The sequence below is a fragment of the Hordeum vulgare genome, chromosome 4H (genome assembly GCF_904849725.1).
Source record: "Hordeum vulgare subsp. vulgare chromosome 4H, MorexV3_pseudomolecules_assembly, whole genome shotgun sequence".
Lineage (NCBI taxonomy): Eukaryota > Viridiplantae > Streptophyta > Magnoliopsida > Poales > Poaceae > Hordeum > Hordeum vulgare.
Genome location: NC_058521.1, coordinates 74,440,644 through 74,455,032, shown reverse-complemented (window position 1 = coordinate 74,455,032; position 14,389 = coordinate 74,440,644).

Here is a 14,389-nt window from a genome sequence, read left to right as displayed (position 1 = left end):
ATGGCGAAGCTCCATACTGATGGATCTTTAGACTCACTCAATTTTGAGACATGCGGACCATGCCTATTGGTGTAAACACATGAAGAAACTCCATGCATATGGATCTTTTGGACTCACTTGGTACATGCAAACCATGTCACATAGGCAAGATGACTGAAGGCCTTGTTTTCCAATGAGAAGGAACGAGCAAGTGACTTATTGGAAATAATACATTTTTATGTATGCAGTCCAATGAGTGGTGAAGCATGCAGTGGATATCGTTATGTTCTTACTTCACAGATGATTTGAGGAGATACACGTGTACTTACTTGATGAATTACGAGTCTGAAATATTGAAAACTTCAAGCAATTTCAGGAGTGAAGTTGAAGATCATCGTAATAAGAGGATGATATGTCTATGATATGATCGTAGAGGTGAATATCTAAGTTGTGAGTTTTGTATACATTTAAGAAAATGTGTAAATTGTTTCACAACTCATGCCATCTGGAACACCATAGTGTAATGGTGTGTCCGAACATTGTAGCCGAGCCGTATTAGATATGATGCATACTATGATGTCTCTTGTCAATTTACCACTATCGTTTTTGGGTTATGCATCAAACACAACCGCATTCACATTAAAAGGGGCACCACATAATTCCGTTGAGGTGACACTGTATGAACTATGGTTTGGCAAGAAACCTAAGCTGTCATTTCTTCAAGTTTGGGGCTATGATGCTTATGTCAAAATGCTTCAGCCAGATAAGCTCGAACCCAAAGAGGATAAATTCATCTTTATAGGATACCCAATACAGTTGGCTATACCTCCTATCTCACACCCGAAAGCCAAGTGTTTGTTGCAGAAAATGGGTCCGTTCTCAAGAAAGAGTTTCTCTTGAAAGAATTGAGTGGGAGGATGGTGGAACTTGATGAGGTTTTTGAATAATCACTTCAACCAGAGAGTACAAGGGCGCATGAAGTTGTTGTTGTAGTGCCTACACCAATTAAAGTGGAAGCTGGTGATGGTGATCATGAAGCTCCGGATAAAGTTACTACCAAACCTCGTAGGTCGACAAGGACACGTATTGCTCCAGAATGGTACGGTAATCATGTCTTGGAGGTCATGTTGTTGGACAACAATGAACCTACGAGCTACGGAGAAGCGATGGTGGGCCCGGATTCCGACGAATGGCTGGAGGCCATGAAGTTCGAGAAAGGATCCATGTATGAAAACAAAGTGTAGTCTTTGGAAGAACTAATTGATGGTTGTAAGCCTATTAAGTACCAATGTATAGTTAAAAGGAAGACATACAATGATGGTGAATGTCACCATTTAGAAAGCTCGACTTGTCGCAAAGAGGTTTCCGACAAGCTCAAGGATTTGACTATGATGAGACTTTCTCACCTTTAGTGATGCTAAAATCTGTTGGAATTATGTTAGAAGTTGCTGCATTTTTCGATTATGAAATCTGGCAGACGGATGTCAAAAGATTGTTTACTTGACGGTTTCCTTGAGGAAAGGTTGTGTGTGATACAACCAGAAGGTTTTGTCCATCCTAAGGATGCTAACAAGTATGCAAGCTCCAGCAATTCTTTTATGGACTGGAGCAAGCATCTCAGAGTTGGAATATACGCTTTGATAAGATGATCAAAGATTTTGGGTTTATACAAAGTTCATGAGAAACTTGTATTTACAAGAAAGTGAGCGGGAGCACTATAGAATTTCTGATAAGTATATGTGGTTGACATATTGTTGATCGGAAATGATGTAGAAAATTCTAGAAAGCGTATAGGGTTGTCTGAAAGCTGTTTTTTCAAAGGAAAACCGGGAGTAAGCTACTTGAACATTGGGCATCAAGATCTATAGAGATAGATCAAGACGCTTGATAAAACTTTCGATGAATACATACCTTGACCAGATTTTGAAGGAGTTCAAAATGGACCAGTCAAAGAAGGAGTTTTTGCCTGTATTGTAAGGTGTGAATTTGAGTAAAACTCAAAGCCCGACCATGGCAGAAGAAAGAGAAAGGAAAAAGGTCATCTCATATGCTTTAGTCCTAGGCTCTATGGTATGACATGATGTGTACCGCACCTGATGTGTGCCTTGCCATGAGTCTGTCGAGGGGTACAAGAGTGACCCAGGAATGGATGAGTGGACAGCAGCCAAAATTATCCTTAGTAACTTGAGGACTAAGGAAATTTTTCTCGATTATGGAGGTGATAAAAGAGTTCGTCGTAAAGGGCTACGTGGATATAAACTTTGACACCAATTCAGATGACTCTGAGCATGAAACCGAATTCACATAGTGGAGTAGTCATTTGGAATAGTTCCAAGTGGAGCATGGTAGCAACATCTACAGTATGACATAGGAATTTGTAAAGTATACACATATCTGAATGTTGCAAACCCGTTGACTAAAAACCTCTTTCACTAGCAAATCATGATCAAACCCCAAAACTTATTGGGTGTGAATCACATGGTGATGTGAACTAGATTATTGACTCTAGTGCAAGTGGGAGATTGTTGCGAATATGCCGTGGAGGCAATAATAAATTGATTATTATTATATTTCCTTGTTCATGATAATCGTTTATTATCCATGCTAGAATTGTATTGATTGGAAATTCAAATACATGTGTGGATACATAGACAACACACTATCCCTGGTGAGCCTCTAAAGGACTAGCTTGTTGATCGAAGATGGTCAAGGTTTCCTCGCCATAGACATGAGTTTTCATTTGATAACTTATCGGATCATTAGGAGGTGATATGATGGACATGACCCAAACTATGAATGTAGCATATAATCATATCAGTTTATTGGTACTATTTTCTGCATGTCAAGTATCAATTCCTATGACAATGATATCATGCAACTCCCGGACACCACAGGAATGCCTTGTGTGTATTAAACGTCAGAACGTAACTGGGTGACTATAAAGGTGCTCTACAGGTGTCTCTGAGGGTGTCTACTGGGTTGGCGTGAATCGAGACTGGGATTTGTCGCTCCGTATGACGGAGAGGTATCTCTGGGCCCACTCGGTAATACAACATGACAAGAAGCTTGCAAGAAATGTGACTAAGAAGTTATTCACGGGATCTTGTATTATATAATGAGTAAATAGACTTGCCGGTAATGAGAGTGAACTAGGTATAGAGATACCGATGATTGAATCTCGGGCAAGTAACATACCGATGGATAAAGGGAACGGTATACGGGATTGATTGAATGCTTGACATTGTGGTTCAACCGATAAAGATCTTCGTATAATATGTAGGATCCAATATGGGCATCCAGGTCCTGCTATTGGTTATTGACCGGAGAGTGTCTCGGTCATGTCTGCATAGTTCCCGAACCCGCAGGGTGTGTACACTTAAGGTACAGTGACGATTGGGTATTAATGAGTTGTGCGTGGTGATAACCGAAAGTTGTCCGGAGTCCCGTATGTGATCCTAGACATAACGAGGAGATCCGGAATAGTCTGGAGGTAAATATTGATATATGGGAAGTTGGTATTCGAGTTCCAAAAAAGTTCCGGGACTTACTGGTTTTGTGACGAGAATGTCGGAAGTGTTCTGGGGTTCACCGGGAGGGTCCACCGGCCCCGGAGGTTCCCATGGGCTATGAAAGGGGCACACCAGCCCCTGGTAGGCTGGCTGCCCCTCCTGCCTAAGGCCCATGCAGCTAGGGAAAGGGTTCGTCCAAGAGGGGAGGTGCCCCACTTTCCTTGGGGTCCAAGGTACCCCCCTTGGCCGTCGCCCCACCCCAAGGGGTAACCCTAGGGCGCCTTCCTCCTCCTCTCCTCCTATATATATGTGAGGCGAGGGAGGTCTGCAGCAAGACAATGCCACGGCGCAGCCTCTCCCTTTCCCTCTAGATCGTCTCCTCCTCTAGATATTCCGGTGGTGCTTAGTGAAGCCCTGCCGGGACAGCTACACTACCACCACCGTCACGCCATCATGCTGATGGGGAACACATCTACCACTCCGCCCCTGCTTGCTGGATCAAGGAGGCGGAGACGTATCAAGATGTACGTGTGCTGAACGCAGAGGTGTAGGATCGAGAGTATGTCTAGAGGGGGTGATTAGACTACTTGACAAGGCAAAAAAATTGCATTTTCCCAATTTTAGTTGAGAGGCTACATTGGCAGTTCTGGTAAGTCAAGTGCACCCTACACGTGTAGTTCTAAGAGTGTAGGAGCGGAATGTAAAACATGCAAGTGTAAAGTAAAGGATTAAGGTAGGGAGATTAAACGATAAGGTTGACACAATGATTTTTTGCATGGTTCCGATAGGTGGTGCTATCGTACGCCCATGTTAGTGGAGACTTCATCCCACGAAGGTCAACGGTTGTGAGAGTCCACGAAGTGCTCCACCCACAAGGGGTCCACGAAGAAGCGGCTTTATCTATTCCACCATGGCTTCCGCCCACGAAGGACTAGCCTTACTCACGGTAGATCTTCATGAAGTAGGCGATCTCCTTGCCCTTACAAACATCTTGCTTCAACTCCACAACACGAAGCAGGAGGCTCCCAAGCGACACCTAACCAATCTAGGAGGCAACACCCTCCAAAAGGTAATAAATGTGGTAGATCAATGAACTCCTTGCTCTTGTGCTTCTAAAGATAGTCTACTCAACACAAAATCACTCTCTCATAAAATAGGCATGGGTAGGAGAGATTGATTTTGTGGAAAGCGGTTTGGGGAGTCTAAAGATCAAGTTTCAAGTGATTGGATTGGAATATCTTGGTCTCAACACATGAGTACGCGGTTCTCTCTCAGAAAATGGATCTAGCAATGAAGTGTGTGTTTCGAGTGCTACTCCCACGAGTGAGAGGTGGGTGAAGGGGTATATATAGACAACACACAAAATCCAACCATTACACCTAAAGTGGGAAACTCGATGACACCGAAGTCATAAAGTTGGTTGCACCGATTCGCACAAAAGGCAGTAACTTTTTATTCTCAGTGGGACTCATATACACAACTCTGTTGCACCGAAAAGGTGGCTAACGGTCAGATGACCAAACTCGGTGGCACCGATACTCAAGCTCGGAAATTCTGATTTTGTTTACCAATGCAACAGAAAGTTGGTCACCCTGAACTTGGTAGCACCAATATGGATTCGCTTGCACCGATTTGGTGGGAATGGCTAGGGTTTCTGTCTGAGGTCAAACTCAGTGGGTCCGAAACATGAAAGTTGGTGACACCGAATTTGAGTATGTGGAATTGGATAGAATGGTAATGTGGGAAAAATGACTGAGTATTTTGGTGATAACTTTGAGAACTTGAGCAATCAATTCATTTTACTACCTCGCCCCCTTTTTATAGTATTGGCTTTCCTATGGACTTAAAAGTGATTTCTCACAAATATAAAATGAAGAGTCTTCTAGCTTGAAGCTTTAGCCTATCTTATTCCTTTCTTGCATCAAGGGGCATCTCCACATAAGCCTTTAGCCAAATCATCTTTTGAACTTTTCTGAAATATACTTGGAAAAACATATTAGTCCAATGATGCATATGTTGTGATCAATTATCAAAACTACCCTAGGGACCAATTGTGCTTTCAATCTCCCCCTTTTTGGCAATTGATGACAACATATAGATCAAAGCTTCGACAAAAGATATAATCAATGATTAGCATAGATGCTTTGTGAAGTATATGAAAATCAAGAGCTCCGCCTAAATTTGTGCATTATTTTAAAATTTGTGTTTGGACACAAATGCACAATCGATTAGGATCATGGGTCACTCTTCCATGTCACATGCATCTTGCTGGTGCGCATACAAGATAAGAATGAATAGCAATGCACATGACACCAACAATATAAGTGAATGATCATCACATGGATAGCTAAAAGGATAATAACGTAGCATCAACCAAGCAAAGCGTATGATCAAACACAGATAACGGGATAAAGTAATCCAAAATACTAAATTTTAAAAACAAAATGAGAGAAAATAAATTCAAAAGTTCTCTCTCTCTCTGTCTCTCGAAGTCTATGATCTATACATTTCTCCCCTTTGGCAACAAGTTACCAAAAAGTTCAAAAAGTATAGAGCAACTCATCTCTCTGGCCAGCTAATGACGGAGTCGTCAGAAGAGCATCCACGAAGGCATCTGTTGAGTGTCCTGGAGCTGGAGGAGTGGATAATAGAGATGCTTGAGAAGGAGTTGGTGCTGAAGGTGCAGATGCTTGAGCTGATGAAGTCTGTCTTGTCTCCTGAGCAGGTACATCAACTGATCTAGGCTGGGTGTTGAACCGTGTGGTAGTGATAGGAGGTGACTCATCATCATCATCTTCATCATCATCCTCATCATCATCATCTGAGCGTGGTATCTCCACCGAGTCACTTCATGTTCAAGTTGTTTGACTATAGTGGTCAACTCCGTTACCTTCATATCCATGTCATGAAACTTTGTTTCCACGACTCTCTCAAGGCTTTTTTGATTTTGCAGCATCTCCTAGATGTTCTCCATACCTTGGACAGAGCTAACTAGAAATGCCATTTGCTCAACTTGAGTTCTGAGCTGTGGAACTAGTGGTGGCGCATTTCTAGCAGCCTCAATTTTTGCTGCTTGTGCTGCCGTTCTTGTTGCAGCTGAGTTGGGATCATTTTCATCCATCACCACAAGATTGTCTTCAAATTATGGTTGAAGGGGTAGATGGGGAAAATCAAGGAGATATGCATGCTTGCCTAGCTTGGTATTGTTAAACATCTGAATGTAAGGGGCATATCCACAAGATCTTTTTTGATCACTAGCAGTCCTCTGGATAGTCTGTACTATCAAGTCCATCCCTCTGAATCTAGTGTGAGAGTCCAAATGGTGCAACAGATTGATGGATTGTCCTCGAATCATCCTATCATCACCTGTTTTAGGCATCAAGGTGTGTCTCAGAATGGTGTTAGTTGTGGGTATCCCTTCTTGCAAGAAGTATACTGAGCCCATCTTGTGACTTGCCAAATACTTGTGAGTAATTGTCTTGTACATATTCTCCATGGTGTTGTGGCGCATCTTTGCGTCAAAATACACATCCACATGACTCTCTTTCTGCTTGGGGCACCAATGATAGTGGCCCACTCATCAATCGTAGACTCGTACTTGTGACCATTAGTCATCCAGACAATAGAACCATCTCCATAGAAATGAACAATTGAGTCAAATTGCATGATCAGCTCATCATTCCATGGGGTCATCTCTTTTCCAACAAAATCTTCAATGTCCACTAACCTGAAATTTTCTAGCACGTGGGGAAAGAAATTTTCATTGGCTTTGATGTAAGCCCAGTCAACATATCTCATATCACTGAGAGTTGGACTCTTGTCATAGGATAGTCTCATAGAAATTGTGTTGTTCCTTGGTGTGAAACCTTGTATCAACAACACTTCTTCTCCTTATAGCATATGGATATGCAGCTCTCCATTTCCTCAAACCTTCATCTTTCCTCTTCCTCATATCTTCAGCTACTGGGTGGGCAGCATTTTGTACTAGCAGATTTGGTCGGAGCTTTCTAAGAATAGGTACATTCTCATCTTTTTCCTCTACAGCAAAGGCACTGGAAGCCGGGCCTTTCTCCTTGGCATCTGTAGGAATATCCTTTGTAGTCTTTCTATGAGCTAGAACCTTCTTTGCCTTGGAAGGAGGCTTAGGAGCAGATTTCCTGGGCATGGCATCCATGAGCTTCTTCTTCTTAGGATTCTTCTTAGGAGGACATGGGATCTCATCTTCACGAGCATCATCTTCACGGTCCTGATACATAGAAGTTTGTCTCCCCACAACATGAACTACCCTCTTCCTGGCTCTCTTCACATGAGCCTTCTTGGCAGGTTTATCTGTGGAGAGTGCTATGTTGAGCCTTGCAAACTCAGGAGCTCTAACATCAGCAGTTCTAGCATACTCTTTCCTGACTGTCTTCTTAGGAGCATTTGGAGGAGCTGAAGTTTCCTCTGGCACAAAGTCTGAGTCTTCTTCATCTCACTTCAGTTTCTTCCTCGGCCTGGTGGCTGCCTTGGGCAAGCCATGGGAGCTGTAAGATCCAGGGTTAAAGTCAGTCTTCACAGGACTAGTGCCCGAGTCCATTTCACCACTTTCTCTCTAAAATCATTCTAGCTATCTTCAGATCCAGACATCTTGGCGGACAAGCAAAAAACTCAACAGCAAATAGAAAACCTGTGAACTAGATATAGGAAAGGTAGAAGGGTTGAGCATCACAAAACACAGAACAATTTTTAAAAATTTGAAGTGTGAAATTGAGGGTATGATCTTCTGCAGGATGTAAATCGGTGGCACAGAGTTGGCATTTTTGGAGTCACCGAGAAGGCCTACTCGCTTAACAGAAACTTGGCAGACTGTTTTGGTGGGACCGAAAAGACCTCCTCGGTCTCACCGTGTTTCTTCTTAGGAACCCTAAAATGGAAATCGGTGGAATCGATTCTACAAACTCGGTCTCACCGAGTTGCATGCTACGGCAGATCAGATCCAAAATTTCATCATTCTCTATGCTATGAGATACTCTGGTGGAAGGGAAGGGTTTGAACGTGGCGTCTTGTAGATAAATTTTCCAAATGCGTATGAGTTAGATAGGGGAACACAGAAGGAGATCGGATACATACTCTAATTTGGTGGCAGTGCGGCTATTGCAGCGACGGCGGCGAAGATTCCGTCGATGGCGGCGATTCCCAACGACGAAGGCACTTGGGGAGGCAAAGGCGATGACCAAGGGTCCTCGGGGCAGCTTAGGGTTTGAGGCAAAAGGTCTTTGACGATCTCAATTCAAAGACCCATCCGTTGGAATTTATACCCGTTCGCTGTTGGTGTCACCGAGATTATGAAATCGGTGTCACCGAGTTCCTCTACTGTCAGCTGACAGGGAAACTCGGTGTAACCGAGTTTGCGATTTCGGTGGTACCGATATTGAATACCAGATCAGCTTTAGAAATTCGATGAAACCGAGTTTGTGAAGTTGGTCTCACCGAGATTTTCTAAGAGGTTTTGGAAGGCAGCCTTTGACGATACGGAACTCCGAGTGCACCTGCACACACAGGGATCAACAAGTGCTTGTTCAAGTTTTGTGATGAAGCATGAATAGAACTTGAGATGAGATAGCATAGATAGCTAGAGAAGGGTCCTAGGATTTCTTTTCCATCCAATTAGCAAAAGATAAATCAAGAGTCAAATAACAACAATTGAATGTCCTCGAATGAGCAAACACATGCACACCAACATGCTCACACAATAAGATGATAGATAAGATATGGTGAACATGCACAAACATCCTAGCAGCTATCAAGCACTTGGGCGATCACAAAGTCATCTATATATTAGCATATTAACTTAGGATCCAAGTAAGAATACTTGATCTTAGGTCATACTCGTCGTTAATCACAAGTGGGGTTATGACTTTTACATAAGAATTAATGTGTTCATATCCTTAGACGATGCTTATACTCAAGATTTAGAGTAAAGCTCCCCCTTGATATGACATCTCCCCTAAGAGGGATAAACTAACCTTGGGTTTTGTCATAGAAGACTTCAAGTAGGTGAAGTGGTGGTGGATGCACAATGTTTATGAAGATCATCTTGAGTTGGGAGTGATACGTCTCAAACGTATCTATAATTTTTTATGGTTTCACGCTGTTATCTTGTCATGTTTGGATGTTTTATGTATCTTTTATATATTTTTTGGGACTAACTTATTAATTCAGTGCCAAGTATCAGTTCCTGTTTTTTCTGTGTTTTTGGCTTTTTCAGATCTGATTTTGGAAGAGAGTCCAAACGGAATAAGATCCCCGAAATGATTTTTTCTCGAACGGAAGAAGATCAGGGGGCATGTGGGCCAAGCCAGGTGGGCTCCATGGAGCCCACAAGCTCCCGCTCCGCCACCAGGGGGGAGGTGGCGGTGTCAGGGCTTGTGGCCTCCCTGGCCGCCCCCTGACCTAGATCCTTGGCCTATATATTCCCTAAAATACAGCAAAAAATCAGGGAGCCTCGAAAATACTTTTCCGCCGCCGCAAGCTTCCGTTTCCGTGAGATCTCATCTGGAGACCCTTCCCGGCGCCCTATCGGAGGGGACTTTGGAGTTGGAGGGCTTCTTCATCATCATCATCGCCCCTCCAATGACTCGTGTGTAGTTCACTTCAGACCTACGGGTCCGTAGTTAGTAGCTAGATGGCTTCTTCTCTCTCTTGGATCTTCAATACAAAGTTCTCCATGATCTTCATGGAGATCTATCCGATGTGATCTTCTTTGGCGGTGTGTTTGTCGAGATCCGATGAATTGTGGATTTGTGATCAGATTATCTATGATATATATTTGAGTCTTTGCTGATTTCTTATATGCATGATTTGATATCCTTGTAAGTCTCTCCGAGTCTTGGGTTTTGTTTGGCCAACTAGATCTATGATTCTTGCAATGGGAGAAGTGCTTGGTTTTGGGTTCTACCATGTGGTGACCTTTCCCAGTGACAGTAGGGTCAGCAAGGCACACGTTAAGTAGTTGCCATCAAGGGTAACAAGATGGGCTCTGGCGTTGATATGAGATTGTCCATCTACATCATGCCATCTTGCCTAAGGAGTTACTTTGTTCTTTTGGACATAATATACTAGATGCATGCTGGATAGCAGTCGACTTGTTTTGGACGTGATGCCTATAGATATAATCATTGCCATAGATATCGTGACGACTTTGCGCGGTTCTATCAATTGCTCAATAGTAATTTGTTCACCCACCGTCGACTTGCTTTCATGAGAGAAGCCACTAGTAAACACTACGGCCCCCGGGTCTATTCACATCCATCGTTTACATCTCCGCTTTTACTTTGCTTTGTTACTTTGTTGCTTTCAGTTCTCACTTGGTGAACAATCTATAAGGGATTGACAACCCCTTCATAGCGTTGGGAGCAAGCTTTTGTGTTTGTGCAGGATCTTGAGATACTCCTCCACTGGATTGATACCTTGGTTCTCAAACTGAGGGAAATACTTACCACCGCTGTGCTACATCACCCTTTACGCTTCGAGGGAACACCAACGCAAGGCTCCAAGGCCACGGGGGAAGTCGTTTGCATATTTTCCTAGGAAGTCCCTTAAGGCGTAGCCGCAGCAGAAGGATTCCTGGTGCCGTCGACACAACTATTCTTGGCGTCGTAGCCAGGGAAGCACAGCTGACATCAGATGTATATCTCGCGCCGTCGCTGGGGAGGAGAGATCAAGATCTATCCAAGTAGGTCTCACAAACTCATCTCTTGCATTTACTTTTGTTGCCAGTTGCCTCTCATTTTCCTCTCCCCCACTTCACATTTGCCGCTTTCATTTGCCTTTCTCCTTGCCGTTTTCTTTTTGCCTTTGTCGTTTTCCTTTCTCGGTTTTCTCGCTTGTTTGTTTGTTGAAGTCATCATGGCTGAAAACACCAAACTTTGCAACTTCTCGAGCACTAATAATAATGATTTTATTAGTACTCCGATTGCTCCCGCCACTAGTGCGGAATCGTATGAAATCAACGCAGCTTTGCTGAATCTTGTTATGAAAGAGCAATTCTCTGGCCTTCCTAGTGAAGATGCCGCATCCCATCTCAATACCTTCACTGAACTTTGTGATATGCAAAAGAAAAGAGATGTGGATAATGACGTGATTAAGTTGAAACTTTTCCTTTCTCGATGCGAGATCGCGCAAAAACTTGGTTTCCCTCTTTGCCTAAAAATAGTATCGATTCTTGGGATAAGTGCAAAGATGCTTACATATCCAAGTATTTTCCGCCGGCTAAGATCATCTCCTTACATAACGATATCATGAATTTCAAGCAACTTGATCATGAACACGTTGCACAATCTTGGGAGAGGATGAAGCTTATGATTAGAAATTGTCCCGCTCATGGATTGAGTTTGTGGATGATTATACAAATCTTTTACGCTGGCTTGAATTTCTCTTCTCGCAATATCTTGGACTCCGCCTCAGGTGGAACGTTCATGGAAATCACGTTAGGAGAAGCTACAAAACTCCTAGACAATATCATGACCAACTACTCTCAGTGGCACACTGAAAGGTCGCCTGCTAGCAAAAAGGTGCACGCTATAGAAGAGATTAACTCGCTTAGTGCTAAGCTGGATGAGTTGATGAATTTGGTTGCTAGTAGAAACGCTACCGTAGATCCTAATGACATGCCACTATCTTCTTTGATTGAGAGTAGCAACGCTAGTTTGGACGTGAATTTTGTTGGTAGGAACAATTTTGGCAACAACAATGCTTTTAGAGGAAACTATGTTCCTAGGCCTTTTCCTAGTAACTCCTCTAACAATTATGGCAATTCCTACAACAACACTTATGGAAATCACAACAAATTACCCTGTGATTTAGAGAGTAATATCAAAGAGTTCATCAACTCTAAAAGATTTTCAATGCGTCCATAGAGGGAAAACTACTCAAAATAGACGATTTGGCTAAGAGTGTTGATAGGATGTCTTGTGATATTGATGCTTTGAAAGTTAGATGCGCTCCTCCCAAGGTCAACTTGGATGAAACTTTGAAAGCTATGCGTGTCTCCATGAATGAGAAAAAAGAAAGAACCGCCCAAATTCGCGCTAGGCATGAATGATTTTAAAGGGTGCATTCTAGTGATGCAAATCACGAAGATCTTAAAGTGCTTGGTGTGTCTCCTCTTGAATCTTTGTTTTCGCGTGTCAAACCTATTTATGGAGGGGCTGGATATGAATCCACTTTGGTTGAAAAACGCCCCAATGATTCGGAGTCCACCTATCTTGATGATAAAGGTGTGGAGAGTGGAGTAGAAGAAGTTAAAATTTTGGGTAGTAATGAAACTCCCACTTTGGATTTCAAGAAATTCAATTATGATAATTGCTCCTTGTGTGAATGCATTTCTTTGATGCAATCCATTGCAAACTCTCCACATGCTTATAGCCAAAGCAAAGCCTTTACCGCGCATATCGTAGACGCTATGATGAAATCTCTTGAAGAGAAGCTCGAACTAGAAGTCTCTATACCTGGAAAACTTCATGATGAGTGGGAACCTACTATCGAAATCAAGATCAAAAACTATGAGTGTAATGTTTTCTGTGATTTGGGTGCTAGTGTTTCCGTGATTCCAAAGTCTTTATGTGATATTCCTGGTTTTCATGAGATTGAAGAGTGTTCTCTTAATTTGCATCTTGCGGATTCTACTGTCAAGAAACCCATGGGAAGGATCGATGATGTTCTTATTGTTGCAAATAAGAACTATGTACCCGTGGATTTCATTGTACTTGACATACATTGCAATCCTTCATGTCCCATTATTCTTGGTAGACCTTTCCTGAGGACTATTGGTGCTATCATCGATATGAAGGAACGGAATATTAGATTTCAATCTCCTTTAAAGAAGGGCATGGAGCACTTTCCTAGAAAGAAAATAAGATTGCCTTATGAATCTATGATGAGGGCTACCTATGGTTTGAGCACCAAAGATGACTATACGTGATTCCATCACTTTTTGCCTAGCTAAGGGCGTTAAACAAAAGCGGTTGTTGGGAGGCAACCCAACGAATCAATCCTTTTTCTTTCTGTTTTGTGTTTTCCACACTTTCATAATTCTGTTATGATTGTGTTTTTTTGTCTTTCTTTTTGCATTTGTGCCAAGCAAATCCGTTATGATTAGTCTTGGGGATGATCGTTTGGTCATGCTGGAAAAGATAAAAAATTTCTGCTCACGAAAAGAATTGTCGTTTTTTTTCTGTACGAGCTTTTGAGTTGATTCTTTGTTCTGATGATTTCTACACAAATGGTTCAGAATTTCATAATTTTTCAGAATTTTTGAAGTACCAGAGGTATACGAAATATACAGATTGCTACAGACTGGTCTGGTGTTAACAGATTCTTTTTTTGTTGTGTTGGTTGCTTATTTTGATGAAACTATGGATAGTATCGAGGGGTATTAGCCATGGAAGATTGAAAATACAGTAACCCAACATCAGCATAAGTAGAATTTAAGTTTGCTACAGTACCTAAGGAAGTGGTGGTTTACTTTCTCATACTAATGTTATCACGAGTTTCTGTTTAAGTTTCGTGTTGTGAAGTTTTCAAGTTTTGGGTGAAGTTCTTATGGACAAAAAGATAAATAGTGGCAAGATCTCAAGCTTGGGGATTCCCAAGGCACCCCAAGAGATTCAAGGATGCCGTAAAAGCCTAAGCTTGGGGATGCCCCGGGAAGGCATCCCCTCTTTCGTCTTCAATCCATCGGTTACGTTACTTGGGGCTATATTTTTATTCACCATATGTTATGTCTTTTTGCTTGGAGCGTCTTGTATCGGAGGAGTATTTTATTTTTGTTGTGTCAAAATCATCCTTGCTCCACACCTAGAGAGAGAGACATGCACCCACCGTGATTTTTTCGAGCTTCACTTATATCTTTTGGTAGACAA